The sequence below is a fragment of the Cygnus atratus genome, chromosome 5, assembly GCF_013377495.2.
Source record: "Cygnus atratus isolate AKBS03 ecotype Queensland, Australia chromosome 5, CAtr_DNAZoo_HiC_assembly, whole genome shotgun sequence".
NCBI lineage: Eukaryota > Metazoa > Chordata > Aves > Anseriformes > Anatidae > Cygnus > Cygnus atratus.
In genome coordinates this window covers 50343777-50357714 of record NC_066366.1, presented here as the reverse complement: position 1 = coordinate 50357714, position 13938 = coordinate 50343777, and positions in this window count along the sequence as shown.

Here is a 13938-nt window from a genome sequence, read left to right as displayed (position 1 = left end):
TTTTTTTTCTAACTGTGTCTGTACATAAATGGAGACACTATGCCAAAAACTACCCGGTATCATGATATTCACTACATTGCATAATACCCCATTTTGTGGGCAGGAAGAAAAATAAAAAGAAAAAAGTAAAACTAAACAAACAATATTCCTCCTCCTCCGAATCAAGAAATGTACATTTTTAGCTGTCATGGTGACAAAGAAAGCTCAAAAACTGGAAGCAAGCTCACTATTCAGGACTGAAGAGCAGGAGAGCTGGCAGCAGTTGCCCTGCACTTTTAAGTAAATCAATCTTACAGGTAATTTTTAAGTCATTGTTCTGATTTAGAGGGGCTGCACTGCTGCTGTTGCGCAGAGAGGATGAATCCCATTGCCTGTTGCCCTCTTTCTGGAATCACATTGCCTCCCTGTGGTTTTCCATCAAACACTTTGACGTGAGAAAAGTGATGTTTCACATTTTGTTTATTTCTTTTAGTGCAACATAACAACTGTGAGAAAGGAAGGAAGGCAGCTTGAGTCTGCAGCCAGCAGATGCCCCCTGGGTGGCCAGTGGCCAGTGCCATGCAGTCTGGGTGGGTTCTCACCTGCAGAGGGGTCAGTACCATCCTGTGTTGCATAGTGGAATGGTAAACATTATGTGTGAGAAATGATCTACTGCTCTCCTAAAGAGCCATTTGCCTGTTGAGTAAGTTTCATACTTGGAGTGTTCAGGAAAATTGCGGTTATCCAGTTCGCCCCATTAAGAACCATTCTCCATCCAAGCCATCAATGCTCAGTATGTAACTGAGGCTGCTGCTTGCATTGCTGGTGAAGCACTCACTGTAAATGTATGTGGTAATGTTGCAGCAGAACGGCTGTCCATATCACTAAAGTTCAGCCTAGCCAGTATCTTCTTCATCTCCCCCATGTCATAGAGTTACTGCCCTCAGGTATGCTGCCAAGGCTGTAGGTATGGTCACTTCAGGCTTCAGCAGGGTTAGCTGGAGTGCATGAGAGCAAAGTTGGAACACTAATTTTCACCCAGTGTGTGTACAAATACACACAGCCTACCCCAGCTGTGCAATGTTGGGCATCTTCCAATCTTCCCTTCTGGTTATGTTTCACATCTGTACCTAGGGAGATGTAAATATTTCCGAATCTGACTCTGGGTGATTAAGGTGCCTCCATGCCATCTATTTGTTCTGAAACAGGATATATTCCTCCCAGCTTCTCCATGCTGAGGTAACACAGCCTGGTCCCATGCCACCCCACAAAGACACCTCTCCAGTACTTCACAAGGTTCATGGGTCCTTCTCATCTGCTCTTTCTCCCATTCTCTCTGTCTTTGCTGTTGTTTTTTTGTCCCACGCCTGCCTGAGCAAGGGCTGAGGGATGCCTGTCTGCCTCCTGGTGTTGGTGGGTGCACCTCTTGCCACATGGTTGTTCGTAGGAGAACTTGAACACTGTATGGCAATGCATTTTTTTCCTAGCAGTTTCATGCCATTGTAAACCGTGTAAGAAAAGCAGCACATCCAGTGCTGAAAAAAGTGTTTTGAGGTAGCTGCAGGCCTAGATAAGCCCAGGTTTCAGAGGTTTCAGGGTTTCACTTTTGTTGCCTCCTGGTGGTTCAGCCAGCAATAAGACTTTTTCAAGTCCTGTGCTTCAAGACACACTTGCCCTCCTTCATATCCTTCAGAAACTGGCTATATTATACATTAAAATGGCATCTCATTAAATGGATCTCAGCTGTTAAATCTTCCTGGCTTGGCATCTTGCTCCTAAGACTGACCTCTTCCTTCCCTCCTCACTTGAACTGCCATGACTTGGGAGAGTCAGGCACCTGGGCACATTTAAAAATCCCTTTAGGAGCCTGTCTACTTCTCCAGAAATGTAAATACTTATGAAACTCTGGCCTGTTGGCACCTTAGCAAGTTTCATCTCTCCATATTTGATCTGTTTCCAGGAGCACCCAGAGCTGACAAGCAGAGAAGTAGGTGGTATCCCTGCAGATTCTCTAATCAGATAAACTAGTTACCAAACCTGATGAATAATTAAGAGAAAATTAACAACATAATAGTACAGCTTCTTTACAGCTTCTTAATGGTTTCCTTTCATTTCTATTCACTTGGAAAGAAGCCTACTAAATGGCAAAAATGAATACATATAGAGTCATTGGGCCAAATGCTTTCCTGATGATTGGCCAATGGGGTTGCTCTTGGGACAAATTCAGCTCAGTGGGTTTAGGTATGTCTCTGTTTTCCATGTGAAAGGACTCACAGCTGATAGGAAGCATACCTTGGTACATTCCCACAGTCCATGAAAAGAACCCATGTTTCACGTCTTTTAAATCTGAAGATGTGCTGTGTTTCATATTTCACATCACATAACCCTTGGAAAACTATTTCAGCCTACTTAAGTCCTTCATGATGCAATCTGAACAAGGAAGTGAAAATAGCTGGCCTTTTAGGGATTTTTGCATCTTCAGGGATGCCCCAGTGGAGTAGAGCTGGGGCAGAGGGATAAATGCCCCCTTCCTGCTCTTGCAAGAAGAGGTGTAACATGGAGAGATGTGAAAGAGGATTTGGGACCAAAGCATCTGACCCTCTCCTCTGTCCATTGCCTCCCTGGGAAAGGGAGGGTAGGAGCCATGGATGTGGTTTTCCTTTGGGTTAAGCACACCAGAGAAAAATGGTCTGCAGGCACCTTTCTGTTTCCTCCCTATCACGCCCCTCTCTGTTGTGGTGAGCCCAGCGTGTCAGATCCCCAGGATCTGTCCCCAAATATTTAGCTCATTTTGTACATATTGCCTTCAAGTAATCATACACCACTGAGTCATACATCATGGGATTAACAATCCTACACATGGTATAAACAGAACCTAAATAAAATCCCAGAAAAAGGATATTGCCTTTTAAATAAATCCTGACAGCTGTGGAAAATATTATGCCCCAATACAACCCTCCCATACGACATACATTAATACGAAGAGAACCCCAAACTGTTCCTCTGGATATTTTGTAAGGTTTTATTTTATTATGGATTGGACATATTGAAGTAAGACTATAATCTTATTGTGCTCTGACCTGTGTTTTTACTGCGCTGTATAAACAGCAGTTACTATGTTAGCTGGAGAAATGTTTACAGAAAGAAGAAATAAAAACAAATGGATTTATTGTGTTGCAGAAATTTGAAACAGGGCCGAAAGGCTGCCCATGTGTTTTGTGCTCATAAGACCTTTTCCTGATGGAAACAGACAGCTTAGACATGACAGAAGCACAGAGGTCCTGCACTATCAAAAATAAAATGTAATATCCGCACTGCAGTGACTCTCTCCAGCCAGCCTTGCCTACAATCAAAGCCCTTGATACGTCTTTGCTGTTGTCTGTTCACATATAGCAGGGTTGGGATCTAATTTTTTTAATAGATTTTGAAATTGTTTTTAAGTGCTAGTGAAAAGTGCCAGATTGACAGCTCTGGAGTCTGGAGTCTCTTTTTAACCGCAGAAAGAGTACAGCACGGGAAATGGCAAAACAAACTTCCTTCCCCGGCCCTGCTCCCAAACCCCATCAGCACAGGGGAGGAGGGAAGCACAGCGCATTGTCCTTCCCCACTGGAAACACCCCGAGCTGCAGCCACTGCCCCCCTTCAGCGTCGGGGCAAGAAGTCGCCCGGGGCACGCATAAAGCTGGTCCAGGTGAGCAAAGCACCGGGTAGAGCCTCTCTCTCTCTTCTCTCCGAAAAGCCAACTTCTTCTTAGGGTGAAGATTGTTAGAGAAAACTGGACTTTTTCACATTTCCTGATTTGGCTTCTTTTTTCTGTTGACGTTTTTATTGACAAGTGTTATCAAGATCAATGCCAATATGATTCGCTTCTATTTTCCATTTTTCCAAATGCTGTGTTTTTGGCAGAAAAAAATGCTAATAAACATGTCAGTTATATCCTTGATAAGAACAGTGATTAGAAACATCATATACAAAACTTTTAGTGATAAAACACAGAAATGAAAAACTGGCCTATTTTCAACTCCACAAAGTGGAAACAATTTTGAAATTTTTTAGGATTTTTCTGTTTCGCATTTCAACCAGCCTTGTGATCCTCCAAGTCAAATCTCCAAAGGCTGCTCAAAAAGGAAGAAAGAGCCTCTTAAAATGAAATCCTGGCCCCACTAAAGTCATCTGCAAAGCTCCAGCTGAATTCAACCCATCTAGAATTTCACCCCTTATTTGTATACTGAACAAATCTGATCTGGAGTCGGTAACACATAATAAACATGGGACCCTAGGATGCCATTTTTAGTCACTTTTCAGGGGAGAACTGTGCTTTAATTTATTTTGTCAACTGTTTCCACTTAGGTTTTGCCTATTAATGCTCCTGTTACCCACTGCACAGCGAGGTTATACCTCCTGTAAGTTCTTCTTCTCCCTTAATAGTTGTGGTACTTTTGCAAATATTGCTCTGCTTAATATGTGATTTCAGAATAATGAATGCTTGTCAAACTGATTTTTTTTTGCTGTCTTAAAATGGGTGGATGTGTTAAGCAATTTGTGCTAAGAAACAGGCATGATATGACTTAAAAATGACAGTGGGACCACTGAACGGGCCGAATTATCTAGAGCATCTTTCCAATAATCAGATGTCAGCTATTTGGCTGTTAAAAGGATGTTTCAGAATTCATGATACTTCAAATGAGTTCTGTCCCTTTCAAACCCCCATAGTGCAATGTCTGTGTATACATGAAAAATGATTTTCTGAGATTAACTGTATATCAGATAAAACCCTGAAAAATTCTGACAGCCACCAAGCAGAATAAGGAGGGTGACACACAGCCTTTCACCTTCACAGAAGAGGAAATCATAGTCCAAGTGGTATTCTTAGTAACACTAATCAGTAACATTAAATAAACAGGGATGTAATGGGATTATCCTGAAATAAGAATTAGTCAAAAAGAGAAACACAAACACACACACAAAACAACAACAGAAAAAGACCAAAAACAAACAAACAAACAAACAACAACAACAACAAACAGAAAACACCTGGAGAAGAATGTTTCCTGATTTTTTTTCTCTATTTTTTTCCCTCTTTTAGCAGTGGACTGTATACATATCTTCCCATTATGAAGAGCTCCTTGAGAAGCTAAAGATGGATGTTCTGAAAAATGACAAAATTTTTGTGTGGAAAATTATGCTAAGTAATAAATACAACAAACAGCTCTAACAAAATTAGCTTTTCTAAAGCTCAAACCATTCATTTTAAGGTCTAATCCCTTGGATGGTTCCAGGGCTGGGACAAGTACTGGCTCATCCTGGCATGCTCCAGCTCCATCAATCCTTCCAGCAGTATGCAGCTCCAACATCTTCCCCTATAGGGCTGTGAGCTGTCAGGCTTTCAGGTAATGGCAGTTTTACATAAGGAAACATTGTCACTAATTCACATTAAAAGTTGGCAAGATTAGATGTCAAGAAATGATCACATTGATATAGAATCCCAGATTTTGGAGGAAAGAAAGAAAGGATTTTTTTTCTCATATATAAGGAGATGTAGATGTGGATGTAGATATAGGTGTAGGTGTAGATGTATAAAAATGGCTATTTGAAGTTGTTTAGAAATTGGGAAATCAGTAAGAAGATGCCTAACTCACTGAATGCAGGTGATGGTAGGTAAATAAACATTAATTGCACAGCTTTGTTAATTTTATGCCTTCTGTGCTCAAGGAAAAATGGTCTGGGAAGAAACTACAGAAGTTAACTATTCTGTCTCAACAGAGGAGGGATCAACTTTATTGTATGGAGTCTAATCTACATCTTCTGAGCTAGGTGAGGTGTTTGACATGATCAGAAGTGAGAGATCCGTACAGATTGCCATCTGTGTTGCTTTCAGACAGTAGAACTTGTGTTATTATGATATAGGCTGGAGCTGCCTCAACACAGAGTGGAGAGTGCTTTACATCACTTCTTATCACTCCATTGGAATACCGTAGCTAGAAATGAAGTGTGGGCTGATAAGAGCGTCAAAACCTTTTTAGAGTAAAAAACTGAAAGAAATGTAACCTATTTATTTTGTCACACAGAAACTGGGACCATGGTTCCAGGTGACATAGGAGCCACTCCAACAGCTCGCTGCTGCACAAAGGGATGGCCCAGCTTCATGCTATGGTCTCCAAGGGCCACCTACATATTCAATATCCCTCATGGGGAGGAGATTTTGGATATTGGATAGCTCTCAATTTTGTCAGTGCAAAGGGTATAAAAATCAGCAGCTGGAAAGGTAACCTTTCCAAGGCAGTGATGTTTCCCTCACAAAAAAAAAAAAAAAAAAAAAAAAGATCAGTCATCTCTGATTGCTGGAACAATTTCTCCAAAGCTGTAATGGATTGCCCAAACTGGAGATCACTGTTAACTTCCAGGGCAGCCAAGAATCACTTCATGGCCTTTGTTATTTTACAGCTGTTGTTATGTCAAAAGTCAGACTAGATGATCATAACAGCTCCTTTCAGCTGTCAGGTCTTTGGAGCTATTATACAATTTTAGAAAAATCCTACCCTGGCTCCAATGAGTTACATATGGTATGAGTGAAATTCAGAGGAGAATGCTGCCTGTAGAGGTACGTGTACTCTCAGTATGTTGTACAAATAGGTATAGTGCACAAAGAGAAAGATAGATGAGCATTTGTGTGAGCATGAGAATGAAACAAGATGATGCACTACAGAGAGCATGACAGCTCGATAAAATGAATCTCTATTTAAAACCAGTCATCTAATGGAAAAAGAGAGAACAGATGGTGAAATAACTCTCTAAACAAGCTGCTGCTTTAGACTCTGGCCTTCCACAAACAAGTTGCAAGTATTTCTGATCCATGGTCCAGTGATTAAAGAGACCAAATTCAAAGGAAAAAGTGGGGGAAATCAAAGAGGGAGGGGGATGGAGGGGGAAGAATGCATAAAACCCCAACAGTTTAGGTTTCATAGTGGAATATCAAAGCAATATTGAAATATAGGAATATCAAATACCAATACTTTATTTTTATGTTTTGCATTTACTGAATCACTTTCAATTGTATGAAGCCCTCTGCCCTTAAGCCCTATGATATAAATTTTATTGGATTTAAAGGAAACAGATTGGGAATCTGGGACAGAAATATATATATATTTTACCAGTACAGATTTTATGGTTTTGCCAAAGGAAGCTTCAAAAATGTTTGAAGTGTTGCTTGCTTAGTACTCCTAACATATTCAGAAGTCAGGAATGAGAAGAAAGAGAGATGTAAGGGAAAGCAGAGAGAGCTGTGCAAAACCAAGTAACGTTTTCCCCCTGGAAGCAATAAAGTGATCAGAGGCTTCAAGTGTGCCTGGGGATGTGTGAGAGGGAGATGGAGATGGTGAAGAGAAGGGGCTCTGGATAGCAGCCAAGAGACCTAGCAATGGCCAGATCCCACTTCGGCTGGGGGGGCTTGGTGCTCCCCAGATGTGCACCTCTTCTGTTTTCAGGAAAAATAACAGTTACATTTAAGTCTGCTACCATTTTGAATAAGGATAACCAGTGATCTGGTCATCCATTAGCAGTCTTCTTCAGCATGGTGGTGGCAGCCATAGGTTTGTGTTTTCCAGATACCAGTTGTCTGCTTGGCCACTTCTGTTTGTGCGTCCTACTAAGCCCAGGGTTGTAGGCTGTACTGCTGCAAGTCTGAGGCTGCAGCTTCCTCAAGATCAAAAATGCAGAACTCCATTCCTTGTAGAAAGCTGCTTTGCTGAAAGGATGAGCAGCTGGTTGCTAATAGCTCCTCATCCTGCCTACCTTGGCTATGGGTCTCTTGGGCTGGCTGCAAAGCAGCTAATGGTGATGACCCACATGCCTGAGTCTCTCTGTAGCAGCTGTAGTAAGTTAGGATGTTAACAAGGAGGATGAAATAGTCCTCCTTTGACTCTTTTAACTTCTTGGTGAGAAGGAAATGGAGGGAAAATTTCTTCCTGAAAAGGAAATGGTGGTTGTGGAAGGATGTACAAGTGGTAGGGGAAGCTTTAACACCTCCTAAAGGGTTGGGCTATGCTGGGGCCTCACGGCCATGGGGAAGCTGAGGAAGCCACAAGGCCTTGAACTTCCATAAGTTAGGCAAATGTTGACAAAAGTATGAAGTCTGTGGTGATGGTGGTGTTACCTGTTGATTCTGGACACTGAGAAATTCAGTTGTTTCCATCACTGATGATTGAAGGGGCCAAAAAAAAAAAAAAGGACTGGCCTATCACAGGCAGGAGAAAGCCCTGTTGCTGAGGGAGGGGAATGTGCTTATGGAGGTAGCTGAACCTGAATGAAGAAGGGTGTCGATCTGCCTTTCTTGAAATGTATGGGGCTGGATATTTATTTCTGGTTGTCAATGGCTGGTCTCCTTTAACCCTGAATAGCTCTTTGTTTTCTAAGTAGTCCCAGAGCTTCTCCAGACACAGAGGAGGAAACTGGTAGGCAGAATAGCTGGTGAAAATGACGAGTATGGAGTCTTATCTGTGGCCTTCATTTACTTCAGAACTATTCCAGAAGTTCTGCTGGAAGAGGTAAGACCAGGCAGTTAAATCCTCTGCCAAAGATGGGAGGTCATACAGCTCTGAAATGTAAGGTTGCTATCTGAAGTGGCTAAAATTCACCAAAAAGCACTGATTTGTATAAACAATTGTACTGTAGAGCCATCTTGTTTACTTGGGCATTGGTCACTGAAAGTGTTTAATAATGACTGTTTATGTTGCCACCATTTTAAGTCACTCTGTCCTCAGAGCTCACATTCACTCTTATGCTAATGCGTCACCACTTACTTGTCACTAAATTACATTTTAATTGTATAAACTCTTTAATAAGTGATGGGCCCAGCAAATATTTTCTAGCAAAATATTTTTTTAAGCTAAGTCCTGAGTTCACTTCAGCTGTGTTTGTCTTCTCTGAATGCTGAAGAGAGCAACTTTGCTAACAGTGATGTTTTCAGGAAAAATGACTGCCAAGCACATACTAGAGACTATGCATGGAACATAAATTATAACGACGTAAGAGAGTGCAGTAACACTTATCTTGTGTTAATCCAAGCAGAGGATAATCTGTAATGTAATGTGTTCAATAAATTTAATACTGGATATTTGTAATTGCTCATTGGAAGCACTTCTGCGATGGGGAAAAAAAAAAAAAAAAAAAAAACAACAACAAAAAAAACCACAATATTTTTCCTAGAGGAAAGACATTTATTGTGCTTTTAATTTTTCTTCTCCTGAAGACGCCTATATTAACCAAAAAATGCTTCTCTTTCCTGGCCTTTTGTTGCTATTTCAACAACCAAATTTTTTGTGTAAAGTGCTTAAAAATCTGAATGATTCTCATGAGATTCCGAGTAGAATCTGAAAAACTGTTCATCAAGAATTACGATAATTCATCTGATTAACCATATTAAGTGAAAAAAATTCATCTGCCAATTATCTAATTTGAGAACTGAAAATATTTTGTGGAATGATCTGGAACAAAAATAAAAGGGTAACTTCTACTCAGTTATTAGTGGGATTTGTCAAAACCACACTCAGTGTTCTGAAGTCTGTTCTGTTCTGAAGTCTACACGAGGGGGAGAGGAAAGGCAGGTGACCTATTCTCCATTATCACCAGTGATAGGACCCACGGGAACGGTGTCAAGCTGGGGCAGGGGAAGTTTAGGCTGGACATCAGGAAGAGGCTCTTCCCCAAGAGGGTGGTCGCACACTGGAACAGGGTCCCCAGTGAAGTAGTCACTGCACCAAGCCTGTCTGAATTTAAGAAGAGATTGGACTGTGCACTTAGTCACATGGTCTAAACTTTTGGGCAGACCTGTGCGGTGCCAGGAGTTGGACTTGATGATCCTTATGGGTCCCTTCCAACTTGGGATATTCTATGATTCTATGTTCCCCACAAGTTTGCATATTAATGTGAATTAATTAAAAAAAAATTTTTTTCAGTGATTAAAATATTCTTATTGATTTCGATCTCAAGGAAAACTTTAATTGAATTCACTGGACTATAGTATCTAGGGTCTGAAAAGAAGGTTATTGCTATCCAGTGTGGAAAATCTCATCCTGTGGGAGAGGAGGGATAACCATAATACCAGTAATGCTTGACAAAAAACCGTCTATGTGGCTGCTGAAGGAAGACAACTGTAGCATTAAAAAAATCTTTACTATTAAATTACAATGTGTACTAGGACTTACACTCTGAAACAGACTTTCTTGTGCATAATCCTGGTTAATAAAATGGTTGGAAGGTTTGAATATTTTTTAGCTGATGGTTCTGACAAGTTAAGACTAAATATACATTGCTGCAACCACTGTTGTATATACGTTTCATGCACAAATGGAGAAAATAACATGTTGACTGTAATTTCATAAGACCAGAGGGATCAGTCTCAGATTCGTATCTTAAGATAAAACAGTGCAATTACCATTGCAGTCCATCTTTGGAATGTCTTCAGTCTAAGAAAAGTCAACCATAATTGTGGATTTCAATGGAATATAGATGTAGCAAAAATGTTTCAGACCACTGTGATTACATCATCTGCATCTTGAAGATCCTGTGCTGTTCACTCCCGAGCCCAGCACAGCCACAGCTCTCTCGGTATGCTGTAAAGATCAGTGATACTGTACAGATGAAGAGAAAACAAACAAACCCCAATTAGGGCTTATAGGGATTAGCGTGCCAACATACACAGGTTTGCTTGCGTGCCTGGAGAGCAGAGGGTGAGGCTTGGGGGTCTTGGCTGTGGTCCTACCTCACAGGCTTTGTTCAGGCCAAGGGTGGGTGGTGGAGGAACCACTGCCCATCGCTGTGTCCCTCTGATGAAAATGTAGGGCCAGAGAAGACTGCCTCTTCTATGGACAGTGAGGACTGAACACCTCACTGGGGCTGCTGGTGGTGGAGACCTCAGTGTGGGACACCTGAAAGATTGGCCAGAAGTGACTTCTTATCCCTGGGAAATGCAGTAAATGAGAAGAGACCCAAGAAACGAGTCCTTGTTTTAGCAGGGCAGTGCTAGGACCCGTGCTCTCTCTCCCTCTACTGCAAAATGAATGGACCTCACTGGGATGCCCTTGTTCTCCTGCTGAAAACTTCTGCCAGCACTGGGGCACAGACAGTCTGCCCTGTCGTCTGCGGTACTGTCAGGGCTGTGATGGATGGGAGCGGGGCGGAAAGGCAGGAACATGGCAGGGAGCAAGGGAGAGCGCAAGAGCGATCCCCGAACACCATTACTACCCCGAGCTTTTGGTTTCTTTTCTGTCCCCAAAGGCACTGTGTATACATTGTGTATCCTGCTTCTCAGCCATAATAGAGCAATGTGACATGCCACATATGGTGCCATGGACCTCTTTTATTTAACCCACCCATGGAAAAAAGAATGCAGTGCCACCGCCATCTCACAGACTTATGCAAGTATATAATAATCACCATTTTAATTTTTCCCACAACTTTGAGGCTTAATAGCTTTAAAATCTTACAAGTTGTAAAAACAATTAAAGCAATAATTTTAAAAATAAGCAGAATGGGACCTTCAAAAGAATGTGAACCTTTAACACTTCACAGTTAAATAAGGGCCTTGTAATACAGTCACTTGAAGGCCAGCCCTGAGAAAACGCAGAAGCATCCTGTGAATTTGTTGATGCTAGTTCAGACAGACTGTTTATTTTCATGATTTCATGGAAGAATTTTAATTTAATGAGTGTTTTATACACTAATGTAAAGCATAGTTTCAACCCTATAATTATTGTGTCAAAATATTTCTGCTTAAACAGCAGCAGCTGACTACAGAAATGTGATTTACATCTGAATTGTATCAGGGGGACACTGCTAAAAATAATCATCATGTGTCTCTTAATTGAATAAAAAAATTAACAAAGACTATCAATGTATCTCTCAGCCTCAGTATTTCTGCCTTTCATTTAAATGTTCTGCTTATTTGCTTATTGACATTTTAGGGCTAAGGTTTCCAGAAAAAGTAAAGGCACAGAATAGCCGTGTGTCATTTTGCCTACCCGTTTCTCCCTATTGCACACACAGCGATGGGAAATTGCATGAGCAAATTGTCGGTTCCTGTCATTGGGAGCCTACATTTTTTGAAAATCTCACCATTAATCTTTCAGCTCAGTTTTAAAATAACCAACTGCCATCATGAAACAGGTTTCTCATGCTGTTTAAGGCTGTCAGCAGGTTTTGACCAGTTCAGGCCACATTTTGCTCTTGGAATGGGGTTAGAAATGTTTTTTTGTTGTTGTTGTTGTTGGAGAATTCATGTTTTGAGGTAATGCCTAGGGCAGCTTCAGATGGGAGAAATCTTACTTGCACACTCCCAATCTGTTTATACTGTCACACCACTGGAGATGGGAACATAGCCCTGCTGCAGCTGCCCTGGTCTTTGTCTAGCGTTTGTCCTTCTGTAGGGTAGGACTGTTCTCTGTTTGTCTTACAGTACCTTCTAGAGGCCCCAGATGAGGCGTCGTGCCACTGCACTGGGTGTTGCATGCCCTTCCCAAGGAGGGAAAGTCTCTTCCCCAAAGAAACTCTGATCTACACACACAAGCCAAGGCAAAGAGAGGAAGCACCATTATCCTTATTTTGGAAAGTGAGGGCTGATATTAAGGCTGCTTCCAGATGGGTAGATTTGGCATCCTTCTGCCATGTTTGGCTCCTTACCAAGGAAGGTCTCTAATGCCCCTTAAAACCTCCTGTGCTCACCATTCCCACCATAAAGGAGGGAGGGGCAGTGAAGGAGGGCACCCCTTTAGTTCAGCAGAGGAGCACAAATCCAGGACCTCATCATAGCATATACCTGTCCTCCAGTCTAGACAACTTCCAACGTTATGTTAATGTTTGAACTCGACTGGGAAATCTGTAGCGAAGCAACTTCTTTGCCCAAGATGTTTTGTTTCACTCATGCATGAAGTAGGGGTGGGAAGGGAAGCCCATGATGCAGTACCATACACACAAGTATGCCCAAGTTTGTCTTTTTTTCAAAAGGTACAGTTGCCTGCTTCTCCTCTTCTGCACCGTGGGAGCTTTTGTGGGTTTTCATTAAGGAAAGGTCCCTTGTTTCTTCAAAGAAATTTTAAGATAGCTAGCTAGTTTGCATATCCTCACTTTTTTCTCTTATCATTCTGCTTTGTGCTAGTTTCTTTGCACAAAGCAGTTCTTATAGCCAGCATTTTCTTTTTGAGCCAAGACAGCATCAGCAGACTGCTCCAGCAGCTCTGCAGCAGTGTCAGCAGCCCAGGGTTCAGCAATGAGACCCCGAATGCTAGCCCAATACATCCCAGTGAGCTACTGAGATCTCCACGGCAAGGCTTGATAGACACCGTCTAAATCTGTTCAGTTCTCTTTTGTTACTATTTTCTGGCCTAAAAATGTATGATTATGGCCTTGCACAACCAGTATGTGAAAGTGAACAAATCTGCAAGTTAGCAAGAAGTTTCTGTTATGTGTGGCTAAACTGTGTAAACATTGTGTACATGCCTTATATATCACACATGGGCATAGAGGTATATGTGTGTGTGTGTGTATAAATATTATGCTTTCCTTATTTGACGAAGCACAAATTTGGACTCCTCTAAAATTCCAGGCCTGATCCTGATTCTTGTGTATGTATTAGCTTTAGTGCACTGTATTCCTGCGGCAACAGATACTCTCCAATGTGAGCAATGTGATACTAAACCTTTTTCACAGGGCAAGATCCTGAAGATTTGCTATGCCCTTTCATGACACTAGGATCAACTTGTATAGCTGAATCTGGTATTCGTATAGATTTCAATGTCTCTGTGGGAACTGCATATGCTCTTTTTATTTTATACTAAGATTCCACTAAATTGTCCCTTGGATTTATTTCAAAGAAAGAGAAGGGGGAAAAGGCAGTAAAGATTGCTCTTCTTATGCTTTAGTTGTTTTTTTAACTCAATTATATTTTGACAATTCTGTATGAAACTT